General features: G+C 44.5%; 2 long non-coding RNA genes across 2 annotated transcripts in view; one reads left to right on the plus strand and one right to left on the minus strand.

Moving 5' to 3' along the window:
- Nucleotides 1–1576: 1576 nt before the first annotated feature.
- Nucleotides 1577–13147, minus strand: part of LOC121834394 — a 169817-nt gene continuing 158246 nt past the window's right edge. The window contains exon 7 of the long non-coding RNA XR_006077180.1: nt 1577–2043. This is a non-coding gene — a long non-coding RNA (uncharacterized LOC121834394). The remainder of the gene's footprint in view (nt 2044–13147) is intronic.
- Nucleotides 2038–4044, plus strand: LOC120839244. Its single transcript, XR_006077174.1, has 2 exons — nt 2038–2453; nt 3779–4044. It is a non-coding gene; the product is annotated as an uncharacterized LOC120839244 (long non-coding RNA).

The following is a 13147-nucleotide window of genomic DNA, read 5'->3' on the forward strand; positions in this document are numbered from 1 at the left end:
AAATAAGGCGCTAATTGTTCGCTAACTCTCGCCCGAAGCAGGGACTTGTAGCACGAATTGGTGATTTTTTGTGATTTTTTGAAGCAGCAGGGGAGGCACGTTTAGAGCGAAATTCATGCATTGGCCGTGTGGGAAAGCGCGACTTTGAGTATTAATTATGCGCGTGCAGAAGCTTATTTAATCGTAAAATAAGGCGCTAATTGTTCGCTAACTCTCGCCCGAAGCAGGGACTTGTAGCACGAATTGGTGATTTTTTGTGATTTTTTGAAGCAGCAGGGGAGGCACGTTTAGAGCGAAATTCATGCATTGGCCGTGTGGGAAAGCGCGACTTTGAGTATTAATTAGGCGCGTGCAGAAGCTTATTTAATCGTAAAATAAGGCGCTAATTGTTCGCTAACTCTCGCCCGAAGCAGGGACTTGTAGCGCAAATTGGTGATTTTTTGTGATTTTTTGAAGGAGCAGGGGAGGCACGTTTAGAGCGAAATTCATGCATTGGCCGTGTGGGAAAGCGCGACTTTGAGTATTAATTAGGCGCGTACAGAAGCTTATTTAATCGTAAAATAAGGCGCTAATTGTTCGCTAACTCTCGCCCGAAGCAGGGACTTGTAGCACGAATTGGTGATTTTTTGTGATTTTTTGAAGCAGCAGGGGAGGCACGTTTAGAGCGAAATTCATGCATTGGCCGTGTGGGAAAGCGCGACTTTGAGTATTAATTAGGCGCGTGCAGAAGCTTATTTAATCGTAAAATAAGGCGCTAATTGTTCGCTAACTCTCGCCCGAAGCAGGGACTTGTAGCACGAATTGGTGATTTTTTGTGATTTTTTGAAGCAGCAGGGGAGGCACGTTTAGAGCGAAATTCATGCATTGGCCGTGTGGGAAAGCGCGACTTTGAGTATTAATTAGGCGCGTGCAGAAGCTTATTTAATCGTAAAATAAGGCGCTAATTGTTCGCTAACTCTCGCCCGAAGCAGGGACTTGTAGCACGAATTGGTGATTTTTTGTGATTTTTTGAAGGAGCAGGGGAGGCACGTTTAGAGCGAAATTCATGCATTGGCCGTGTGGGAAAGCGCGACTTTGAGTATTAATTAGGCGCGTGCAGAAGCTTATTTAATCGTAAAATAAGGCGCTAATTGTTCGCTAACTCTCGCCCGAAGCAGGGACTTGTAGCACGAATTGGTGATTTTTTGTGATTTTTTGAAGGAGCAGGGGAGGCACGTTTAGAGCGAAATTCATGCATTGGCCGTGTGGGAAAGCGCGACTTTGAGTATTAATTAGGCGCGTGCAGAAGCTTATTTAATCGCAAACTAAGGCTCTTAATGTTCGCTACCTCTCGTCCGAGGCACGCACTTCTAGCACGAATTGGTGATTTTTTAGGATTTTTTGAGGGAACGTTGTCTAACCTGGAAGGCAGATAGTAAACAAACGGGCGCGACGGGATTTCTAGATCGAATTAAACGCACATAGCAGTTATTCATTCGTTGTTCCACGCAAGAAATGCGTGTACATGACGCTGGGAATAAGAGAAATTTTAGAAGCGAATACTTTTTTTTTTAATCAATATTTGTTACGCGAAGAGATTTCGAAGCGCGGCCGAGCGCTTTATAGTCCGGACTCCTATTCAAACCACGAGAGAGAGAGATAGAAGCATTCTCAAATACCTTTCCTTGCATGGTGTCTAGCGGTCCAGATGTTATCCAAAGTCCAGAGTAATCCAAAGTTCACCAGGAAAGTGCACACACACACACACGTTCACGGAAGCGTCCACGTTGAGACGGGGCACGGCCGTTTTGAAATCACCCGAGACTGGGGTAGAAGCATCAAATCGTAGAAGGGACAGAAAATAGACATTTTCTGTCCCTTCTACTATTTCAAGCTTCTTCTCTACCCCAGTCTCGGGCTATTTCAACGTTGTTAACATTCACCAGCTCGCCCGCGCACCCTCTTCTCTTGACTCGCAACGAAGCGCACACACAGACGTGGATTTGGGCGGCCGTTTGTGAAGTTGGGCGACTGAGGTAGGGACTAGCGGCAGAGAGAGGATTTCTGGAATAGAAAAGAAAAGTGTTGTCATTTCAACAAAGGGTACAATAGATATTTTTGTTTTTAGATTCGGTCGGTTTTAATTAAAGAGTTGTAATTCTAGGCTCTAGTTGAAAAAGGTCGACACAGAACGTAATAGCACCCTGGGTACCGTTACGACGTGCGTCGACATTTTTGCGCGGGTTTTGACCGTTAGGGGTTTGGAGAAGGTATCATCATCATGATCCAGGGTTTCGGTTTGGGTTCTGTGTGTTTTCTCACTCCAGGTCACGTGATGTTTTTGTCGGAGCAAGGATGAGTCACCCTCGCCTCAACGGCGCCTGGCTGTTGCTGTGCGTGTTCTGTCTGGGCCCGGGCTCACTTTCAGAAGGAGCCGAGAACGGAAGAAGGTCGGATTACCGTAACTCGAGAAGGTATTTGCTCATTTCCTTGTTCTTTGCCCAAAGTCGTTGTTTGTGTGAGCGCGTGCGTTTTGCGAGGAGATTATGTTGTGCTCGGCGGTTGGTAGATGGAAATGTTGTTCTCGGAGAGATTCTGCACGCTTTTTCGAGTGTCGGCAAAGAAGGCTTTTAATGGGATCTACTATATTGATATAGGCGCACATAGGCGGAGCGGCTGGTCGTTTTTTTGAAGGCTCTTTACCAGAGCGCGAGCAAGAATTACCTATGCGTGTTTGATGCAAGTTCTTTTTTTGATAGGTCCATGCTCGGCAAAGATATAAAGTGTATTTTGAAGCGCGTATTCCATCGCGAAATGATGGAATACCAGTGATGTGATAATTGCGCCAAACTGCACCAAGGGGCTAACCTTGCTACATCCTGCTACATTTCACCGAAATATGGCTAATCTGCGCCAAAGAAGCAATTTTGGTCGCCTTTCAATAACGAAACTAAACTGAGAACCGTAATTGTGTAAGCTAGGTCGCACAAGACGCCACCCGACACAAAGTACCCTGTATCAATCGTCTATTTGGTCTTGCATGATTTTTCCCGACGTCTCGCGTTTCGTGTACTCGTCGTCTCAAAAATCTCGTCTCTAGTGTATCGGATGCCAAACATGCCGTCATGCTGTGAAACAAAACCACGTTTTTGCGCGGTGGGAGTTACTTTTTGAGCTTCGTGCGACGTCGTGTGTTGCCGTCCCCACGTCGCTGCAGATATTTCTAAACTGAAACGCGTCGACATTCTTGTTTAAATCATACGCTGCTATAAAAATCCCTCTCTAACTCAATGACTGCTTGGCCAAGTTTTGATTACTTAGGTTTTCCTGGTGGGCTTTCTTTCGAGGGGGACCCCGGTACGTGAAAAATGTGCCGCGAAAGAAAGTTGGTGAAGAGAAGTGAGCTAAAGCAAAGAAGGCAATGTCTGAACCCGCACAGCGTGCATGGGCGACCGTTGGAGCCGACTTCTTGCACGAATTCTTTTGTTCTTTTCACGCGAAACACGGAATCGAGTTTTTTTCCCCTCATTCCTGCTTGTAGGTTTCACTGACGATGTTTCCCGGATGGGAGACGAAACGTTTGATTAAATTGTTAATCTTGTTGAGTAAAGTCGGACCAGTTTTTTTTTTATCAAACACGGAATTGGCGGCGGCGCGGAGCTAGGAAGCCGGCCTCTACGAACTCAAACGTTTCATCACTCTCTGACGCACGGAAGAAAAGAAAAAAAGATATGTGTATGGCGTAAGAACGTTCGGTGCATCTTTAATGTAGGGCGCTAAAGATTGTCTTTTTGTGCAGCGCAAGAGCGAGTTGCACGGCTGGCCCTCCGTTTCAAGTGACCTCCTTCAGCTGCGGATGACCTGTGCTTAATCAAGACCGCTTGAATGGCAACTGAGAACTTGCTCCAAGCAAAAAGTGTTTTTATGAAATCGTGTTAGCTCGTGCGAATTCACTGAATAGGAACAAGTGTGCTTTCATCGAGACAGCTCGTCCGGAAACTTGCATTGTCGGCCTAATAAAGTTTGACGTCAAGCCTAATAAAACGTGAGGTTAAAACGGAGAAATCTGTTGTTTTGTATTTTGCTTGTGAGGACGAAGCCCCTGCTGTGCACACCTGCGGAAACGAAGTAAGTACCTTATCAGTTTGTTCAGAGATTTGATTTTTTCCCGTGGTAATCGTGAAAAAAAAAAAGAGCGAGGACATAAATTCTTCTTTCTTATGTTTGAGCTTATTGCAAGACGCTATGAGCGGCGTTCTATTATATCTATACATAGCCTTTGAACTTGTGTTTTTTCTTCTTTCTTTTTGTGATCTCCAGTGTACCAGATTTGTCGGTTTACTGTTATTTTTTTTGTTCCTTCTCGTCGCACCCTGCTTGGGGATTGGAAATGGCCTGCAGTGTAAATGAATAGAAACCAAATATAAAAAAAGAATTTAAATACTTCCCGACGCCATAGGGTCTTGATCTGCTTACAAATGCATTTAAATACTCTTTTCCCAGAACCATAACAGAATGAAACAGCCTACCTCATCGCAGATTTATATCTGACAATGTTTTGTAGTCGATCGAGCGTTTGTTTCATGTGCAACTCTTTGCATGGTGTTTTAATTTTCCTCTTGCCCACTACTACCACTCCTCCCAACTTTGTTGTGAGCTATTACATTACAATTTTCCCCTGTTCCGCTCTCCCATTTTACGGATTACCTGGTGTTGCGTTTTTAATATAATATAACAATCTGAGGTTAAACGGACAAAGAGGCCCCTGCTGTGCACACCTGCGGAAACAAAGTAAGTACCTTATCAGTATTATTCAGAAATTTGACTTTTTCCTGTGGTAATCGTGAAAAAAAAAAAAAGAAATGTGTTTTTTTATGTGTGTGCTCGCCCAAAAGCGAGCACATGCATTCTTTTAACGTTCTCTGTTGCGCTTATTGCAAGACGCTGTCAGCGGCGTTGTATTATCTATACAGCCTTTGAACTTGCGTTTTCTCTTCTTTTTTTGTATCTCTGTACTTTGTATTCAAGTATATCAATCCACAAGTGCTAGCTGGGTCATTTATTTTAACCAGGCGAGTGGGATGTTCCGAGGAACATTCTAGGCGCGTCTCATCGATGTAGCTAATCTAATAAGAAAGTTACGAATAAAAAGTTTACGTGTAAGGCTTCATTCTGTGGTGTTGTGATTTGGCATATGCTCGTATAAAGAAAACTACGATAGTTAGAAGGTTCTAATTCGCAGCGAATGATCGCGCTCTGAATTTAGACGCACTGTTAAATTTTCATCGCTCCAGCTCGTCTAGAACTCGTTATACTCGCGAAAACAGGTTTTTGGGAATCTGCTTGGAGATTAAAAACCCCGACCAAGTTCAATCGTTCACCCGTGAATATTCAAGACCGCTGGAGTGCATTCATCGATTGTGGTCGTGAAAACAACATCATATGAAAGTGTGTGTGCAGTGAAACCGTGTCAGCTCATCTCAAGTTTCGCGAAATAAACGACGTTTGAAAGTTTTCGGATCGAAGCCAGCCATTCGCATTCCTCACTTTAGGCACCGATCCTTTCTTCGATCTCGCTTCATTAATACTCGTCGTATCTCGTCACCGCTAGCACCGATGTGTTCCTTGGTCTTTCTAGACTCTACGGACACCACTTTGAACGTGTGTAATAAAAGGTTTCGCGATGCTACGACGCTCTTGCCGTGGGCATGGTCATGGCGGCCAATTGTACTTTCCGAACATGTGTTCGGACCTCCGAGACTGAATTTTCGTTTCCGAGCCGCGATGTTGGTGTCAAACGTGAGCACGCGTTCCGTAGAAGACCCGACGACTGTAGTTTGCCTCGGATCGAGTCGATAGTTTAATCTACGAGCACTGATGCGACTTCCCGCACGAAAGCAGTCATTTTCAGGTTCGATATTGCTCACCGCTTCACCATTTGCTACCACAATTTGCTTTTTTGTTCTGAAGCGCTCCCTCGGGTAAAAGGAACGTTCGCTATGCGCGCGAGATTATTTTAATTCATTCATCTCGTGCGGCGCGCGCTCGGCGGAGCCGCTAGTCGTTTGAAGGCTCACCAGAGCGCGAGCAAGACTTCAAAGAGCTGCCGCTCGCTCGTAATTAGAAAACCATTATAGGTACGTACAACTATCAACTTGTTGGGAAGGGACAAATACACATATGTGCTGCAAGAGGGCCTCCACACAACCCTACAGAGCTTTTTGCAGACATGCCCCTACAGTACAACTGGCCCGACACTTTCTATTTTGTCCCCTTCTGCACTTTCTGGCGCAAGATGAGCTAAAGTGAAGCACGAGTAACCTTCTAGGTTGCTATCTGTTCAGTTTGAACCCTCAAGCTACGTCCCTCTTCCCTCGACGGCCAAAATTTGAACGCAGGCATGGTTACTGCGGAATACAAAAAGTCTGCCTTTTGTCTCCGAGGGACGTTCATTCTGTGTTATGGTCGTCTTTTCCAGAGACGGTGAGGACAAATACACATCTGTGCTGCAAGAGGGCCTCCACACAACCCTACGGAGCTTTTTGTAGACATGCCCCTACAGTACAACTGGCCCCACACTTTCTATTCTGTCCCCTTCTGCACTTTCTGGCGCAAGATGAGCTAAACTGAAGCACGAGTAACCTTCTAGCTTGCTACCTGTTCAGTTTGAACCCTCAAGCTACGTCCCTTTTCCCTTGACGGCCAAAATTTGAACGCAGGCGTTGTTTCTGTCTGAAAGCAAAAGTCTGCCATTTGTCTCCGAGGGACGTCCATTCTGTGTTACGGTGGTCACTTTGCACAGCCAGGATAACGCTGTCTGCAGTCGTGCTGGGACGTCCTTGCTGCGGCTTGGCCGACACATTTGTTTTCTCGGCTTCCGTACTTTCCCACGTCGGCTTGTTTCAAGTCCAGCTACAGCATTCTTGTCGAATGGTACCTGTGAATTCTGAAGGCTTGATGTCGACCTGTATTCTCTGCACAGCCCCCTACGGGGTTCTGCAGAAAGCCCTGTCTTAGTAAATCACGTAGGTTTTCAATGAAGTGTGTCTCCACATCTTACGGGGGTGGGCAAGCAACACCGAGGACACAGTCTTCTTGTCTGCAGTGCCTCTTTATTCTCAGACACTACAAAACCCCACGCCACTGTTCAAAGGCTCGAAAAATCAGGACTACCTTCAGCTTTTGCGTTCGTACATAAACTTTGACACCAGCTGTGTTAACCAACCTGGGCTCGTTCATTACAGGAGGAAAGCAAGCACTCGTATCAAAAATGAATCGTCGCTCTAGCACTCTTCGTCCCATCGTCCCATCTCCATGAATCGTCCCATCTCCATGACTTGCACGGCCTGTAAATTACTAGAACATATCATAACCAAACAACTCGTTTCTTTCTTAGAAATGCATAATGTTCTAAACCCCAACCAACATGGTTTCCGCAGTGGCCTGTCAACGGTAACCCAGTTGATTGAATTTTACCATGAATTAGCCACTTACGTTAACAACCGTACGCAGGTTGATGCAGTTTTCATCGACCTGTCGAAGGCATTCGACCGGGTACCTCACCGCAGACTGATTAAGACATTAATAGATCTCGGAGTTCCCTTTTCTTTGACTAAGTGGATCAATGCATATCTTTCAAACCGTCAACAATTTGTGGATATAAATGGTACTTACTCAGGGCTGTTAGATGTTCATTCTGGGGTGCCCCAAGGTTCTGTCTTAGGGCCCCTACTTTTTTTAACTTACGTTAACAGTTTGTTCCCATCCAATGAAGATGTCCCAATTAAGCTAAGAATGTTTGCCGACGACTGCGTCATTTACAGTCCCGTTGTTGAAATACAAGACCAGACAAAAGTGAGTAAAGCACTGGCTAACATTGCGTCTTGGTGTCGTGAAAATAACATGAAGATTAATATTAGCAAAACTCAGTACATGCACATAACAACAAAAAGAACTGTCTTAAACTTTAGCTATGAGGTTGCTGGCGTAGTATTGACTGAAGTGGATAGTTACAAATATTTAGGAGTGATTTTGTCTTCTGACCTCGGGTGGAAAAGGCATGTGGAGTATGTTAAAGAGCGGGCAACTAACAAATTGTGGTACCTGAAGAGAACGCTGGGTAAAACTCCCCCTTCCGTTAAAATTCTTGCGTATAAGACAATTATTAGACCTGTGTTAGAATACGCGTCTGCAGTGTGGAGCCCATGGCAGAGCTCTCTGGTCAGAGAACTCGAAGATATTCAGTCGCTAGCTGTGCGTATAGTTTTTTCAGATTTCAGACGAACTACGTCTGTGACCGAACTTAAAAGGAGAGCCAATATAAGCCCTCTGTCAAACAGAAGAGAGAGCCAACGGTTGAAGCTGTTCTTTCAGATTTTCAAGAACTGTATAAAAATTGATGGCTCCGTTTACTTAAAACCAAAAAGTTTTTACTCGGAACGCTTGCATCACTCAAAGACCGTAGCCCCCTATTAAAGCTCGAATAAATAGCTATAAACAATCTTTTTTTGTGCATACAATTGATTTGTGGAACAGCCTTCCCGGCGATGTTGTCGATATTGATTCACTCTGTTCTTTCGAAAAAGCCGTAGATAATATTTTTCAGTGCCGAGATTGCTTTTATTGCTCTTATGAAATTATTTTACTGTCTTTATTTTTTATTACTGCTGTTACATTTACTGCTATACTGTTATTGTTATTACTAGTATTACATTTGGTTACTGTATTGTTTCTCTTCTTTCGAATATGTCGTAGATATTAATTTTCGGTGCCAAGATTGCTTTTTGTTTAGAACTGTTGTGTTTATAATGTGCATGTGTGACACTGTATCACCCCACTCCTGCCTTGGCCCTATATTGGGCTGGCAGTATTGATAAATAATAATAAAAAAAAAAAAAAAAAAACATGCCAAAATTAATGTGCTTTTCTGGTTCAATTATGAAATAATCGCAATAGAACCATTTGTATTTACTGTGCAGGCGGTTTCTTTAATGCAACTTCTCAATTACCTAAAAGAAATGGTAATCTGAAGAGTCATCTTTTTTCACTAAAAAAAACAACAAAAAAAAAACAGAAAAAACACCAGAAATCAGCCGAGTACTGACAGTGCTTTTATTAGGTCGATAAAACAACTTTTGCGTTTGCTATCTCGAAGAAATTTGACACACAAACACTCCTACCTGGTGCGACACCCTTTCCCGACAATCGGATAGCTTAATGGTTTTCTAATTCCGAGCGAGCGGCAGCTCTTTGAAGTATATCCATCCACTTGTGCTCGGGACACCCTCCCTGTTGATCGATGAGTCTCGATTGAGATGAGCTGACACGGTTTCACTGCACACACATGTTCCTATGATGTTGTTTTCACGACCACAATCGATGAATGCACTCCAGCGGTCTTGAATATCCACAGGCGAACGATTGAACTTGGTCGGGCTTGTTAATTTCCGAGCAGAGTCCCAAAACCTGTTTTCGCGAATATAACGAGTTCTAGACTAGCTGGAGCGATGAAATTTTAACAGTGCGTTTAAATTCAGAGCGCGATCATTCGCTGCGAATTAGAACTTTCTAGCTATCGTAGTTTTCTTTATACGAGCATATGTGAAATCAAAACATCGTACAGTGAAAGCCTTACTTACACGTAAACTTCTGTTGATAACTTTCTTTTTAGAATACCTACATCGATGAGACGCGCCTCGAATGTTCCTCGGAACATAATCTTACTCCCTGGTTAAAATAAATGTCCTAGCTAGCCTACTTTCCGAGCTTCGTGCGATTGAATCACCTCCGGTTGCGAGCAAAACACGCGGCAGCCATTTGCTTTTTTTTGCAAAAACAAAACCAGAACCACGAATGGGCGGTAAATTTCTAAATACTTGACCTAAATAATTTAAACTTGTTGTGGAACACGGGTCTCGACGACATCGTTTTCAAAAATAAGACGATTCCCGTAATTCTAAGTTTGGTTTTATTAAACCAGGGCTGTGTTTCAAATCTCACCCTAATAAACCCGAGTTACTCGGGCGGATCGTGTCACGTGACAGCAGAAATGAAAGAACGCTGGACGCAGGCAGGTTTCAAAACGCCAGGTGTACAGAAGCTTTACCTCGCAGTATGATTTCGTTAATTTTAAAACACGGCCAGGAATGAAATTTTTTATGAATGAATAGATAGATGACCCGTTTCGAATGAATGGATCCATGAGTGCGGCTGAGCAATTCCGACCGGTCGGTAAATCCCGCCACCTGGTGCCTTTTGTTTTACAATTGAAAATATTGAATTTCTGAAATCTATATTACGACCTTGAATTTACGATATCAAATGGGGGACACTTGTTCCCAGCCGCCCCTGGACTGGACAGAGACCGATTTCTTTTCTTGTGTGATGCGAGTTTCGCGAAATAAACGGCGTTTGAAAGTTTTCACATCGAAGCCAGCCATTCGCTTTCCTCACTTTAGGCACCGATCCTTTCTTCGATCTCGCTTCATTAATACTGGTCGTATCTCGTCACCGCTAGCACCGATGTGTTCCTTGGTCTTTCTAGACTCTACGGACACCACTTTGAACGTGTGTAATAAAAGGTTTCGCGATGCTACGACGCTTTTACCGTGGGCATGGTCATGGCGGCCAATTCTAATTTCCGAACCTGGGTTCGGACCTCCGAGGCTGAATTTTCGTTTCCGAGACGCGATGTTGGTGTCAAACGTGAGCACGCGTTCCGTAGAAAAGTATGTGTAAGGCTTCATTCTGTGGTGTTCTGATTTTGCATTTCCGCTTGTATAAAGAAAACTACGATAGTTGGAAGGTTCTAATTCGCAGCGATGTGTTCCTTGGTCTTTCTAGACTCTACGGACACCACTTTGAACGTGTGTAATAAAAGGTTTCGCGATGCTACGACGCTTTTACCGTGGGCATGGTCATGGCGGCCAATTGTACTTTCCGAACATGTGTTCGGACCTCCGAGGCTGAATTTTCGTTTCCGAGACGCGATGTTGGTGTCAAACGTGAGCACGCGTTCCGTAGAAAAGTATGTGTAAGGCTTCATTCTGTGGTGTTCTGATTTTGCATTTCCGCTTGTATAAAGAAAACTACGATAGTTGGAAGGTTCTAATTCGCAGCGATGTGTTCCTTGGTCTTTCTAGACTCTACGGACACCACTTTGAACGTGTGTAATAAAAGGTTTCGCGATGCTACGACGCTTTTACCGTGGGCATGGTCATGGCGGCCAATTCTAATTTCCGAACCTGTGTTCGGACCTCCGAGGCTGAATTTTCGTTTCCGAGACGCGATGTTGGTGTCAAACGTGAGCACGCGTTCCGTAGAAAAGTATGTGTAAGGCTTCATTCTGTGGCGTTCTGATTTTGCATTTCCGCTTGTATAAAGAAAACTACGATAGTTGGAAGGTTCTAATTCGCAGCGATGTGTTCCTTGGTCTTTCTAGACTCTACGGACACCACTTTGAACGTGTGTAATAAAAGGTTTCGCGATGCTACGACGCTTTTACCGTGGGCATGGTCATGGCGGCCAATTGTACTTTCCGAACATGTGTTCGGACCTCCGAGGCTGAATTTTCGTTTCCGAGACGCGATGTTGGTGTCAAACGTGAGCACGCGTTCCGTAGAAAAGTATGTGTAAGGCTTCATTCTGTGGTGTTCTGATTTTGCATTTCCGCTTGTATAAAGAAAACTACGATAGTTGGAAGGTTCTAATTCGCAGCGATGTGTTCCTTGGTCTTTCTAGACTCTACGGACACCACTTTGAACGTGTGTAATAAAAGGTTTCGCGATGCTACGACGCTTTTGCCGTGGGCATGGTCATGGCGGCCAATTGTACTTTCCGAACATTTGTTCGGACCTCCGAGGCTGAATTTTCGTTTCCGAGACGCGATGTTGGTGTCAAACGTGAGCACGCGTTCCGTAGAAAAGTATGTGTAAGGCTTCATTCTGTGGTGTTCTGATTTGGCATATGCTCGTATAAAGAAAACTACGATAGTTGGAAGGTTCTAATTCGCAGCGAATGATCGCGCTCTGAATTTAGACGCACGGTTAAATTTTCATCGCTCCAGCTCGTCTAGAACTCGTTATATTCGCGAAAACAGGTTTTGGGGACTCTGCTTGAAGATTCAAAACCCCGACCAAGTTCAATCGTTCACCCGTGAATATTCAAGACCGCTGGAGTGCATTCATCGATTGTGGTCGTGAAAACAACATCATAGGAAAATGTGCGTGCAGTGAAACCGTGTCAGCTCATCTCAATCGAGACTTTTCGATCAACAGGGACGGTCTCCCGAGCACGAGTGGATTGATATTCTTCAAAGAGCTGCCGCCCGCTCGTAATTAGAAAACAATTATAGGTACAACTATCAAATTGTTGGGGAAGGGTCTCGTACCAGGTAGCAGTGTTTGTGTGTCAAATTTCTTCGAGACAGCACACGCGAAACTTGTTTATTCGACCTAATAAGACCACTCAGTACTGGAATGATTTCGGCTGTTTTTCCAGTTCTTTTTTCAGCGAAAAAGAAGACCGTAGGCTAGCTAGGACATTTATTTTAACCAGGGGAGTGTGATTATGTTCCGAGGAACATTCGATGCGCGTCTCATCGATGTAGCTAATAAAGTTATGAGCAAAAGTTTGTGGTCGGTGATGTCCGAGCAGAGTCCCAAAACCCGTTTTCGCGAATATAACGAGTTCTAGACGAGCTGGAGCGATGAAATTTTAAACGTTTTTCGATATTGCTCACCGCTTCATCATTTGCTACCACACTTTGCTTTTTTGTTCTGAAGCGCTCCCTCGGTTAAAAGGAACGTTCGCTATGCGCGCGAGATTAATTTAATTCATTCATCTCGTGCGGCGCGCGCTCGGCGGAGCGGCTGGTCGTTTGAAGGCTCACCAGAGCGCGAGCAAGACTTCAAAGAGCTGCCGCTCGCTCGTACAACTATCAAATTGTTGGGGAAGGGTCTCGCACCAGGTAGGAGTGTTTGTGTGTCAAATTTCTTCGAGACAGCACACGCAAAAGTTGGGGCCAGTTGTACTCTAGGGGCATGTATACAAAAAGCTCTGTAGGGTTGTGTGGAGTCCCTCTTGCAGCACAGATGTGTATTTGTCCTCACCGTCTCTGGAAAAGACGACCATAACACAGAATGAACGTCCCTCGGAGACCAAAGGCACA

The sequence above is a fragment of the Ixodes scapularis genome, unplaced genomic scaffold (assembly GCF_016920785.2).
Source record: "Ixodes scapularis isolate PalLabHiFi unplaced genomic scaffold, ASM1692078v2 ptg001131l_1___fragment_1__unscaffolded, whole genome shotgun sequence".
Lineage (NCBI taxonomy): Eukaryota > Metazoa > Arthropoda > Arachnida > Ixodida > Ixodidae > Ixodes > Ixodes scapularis.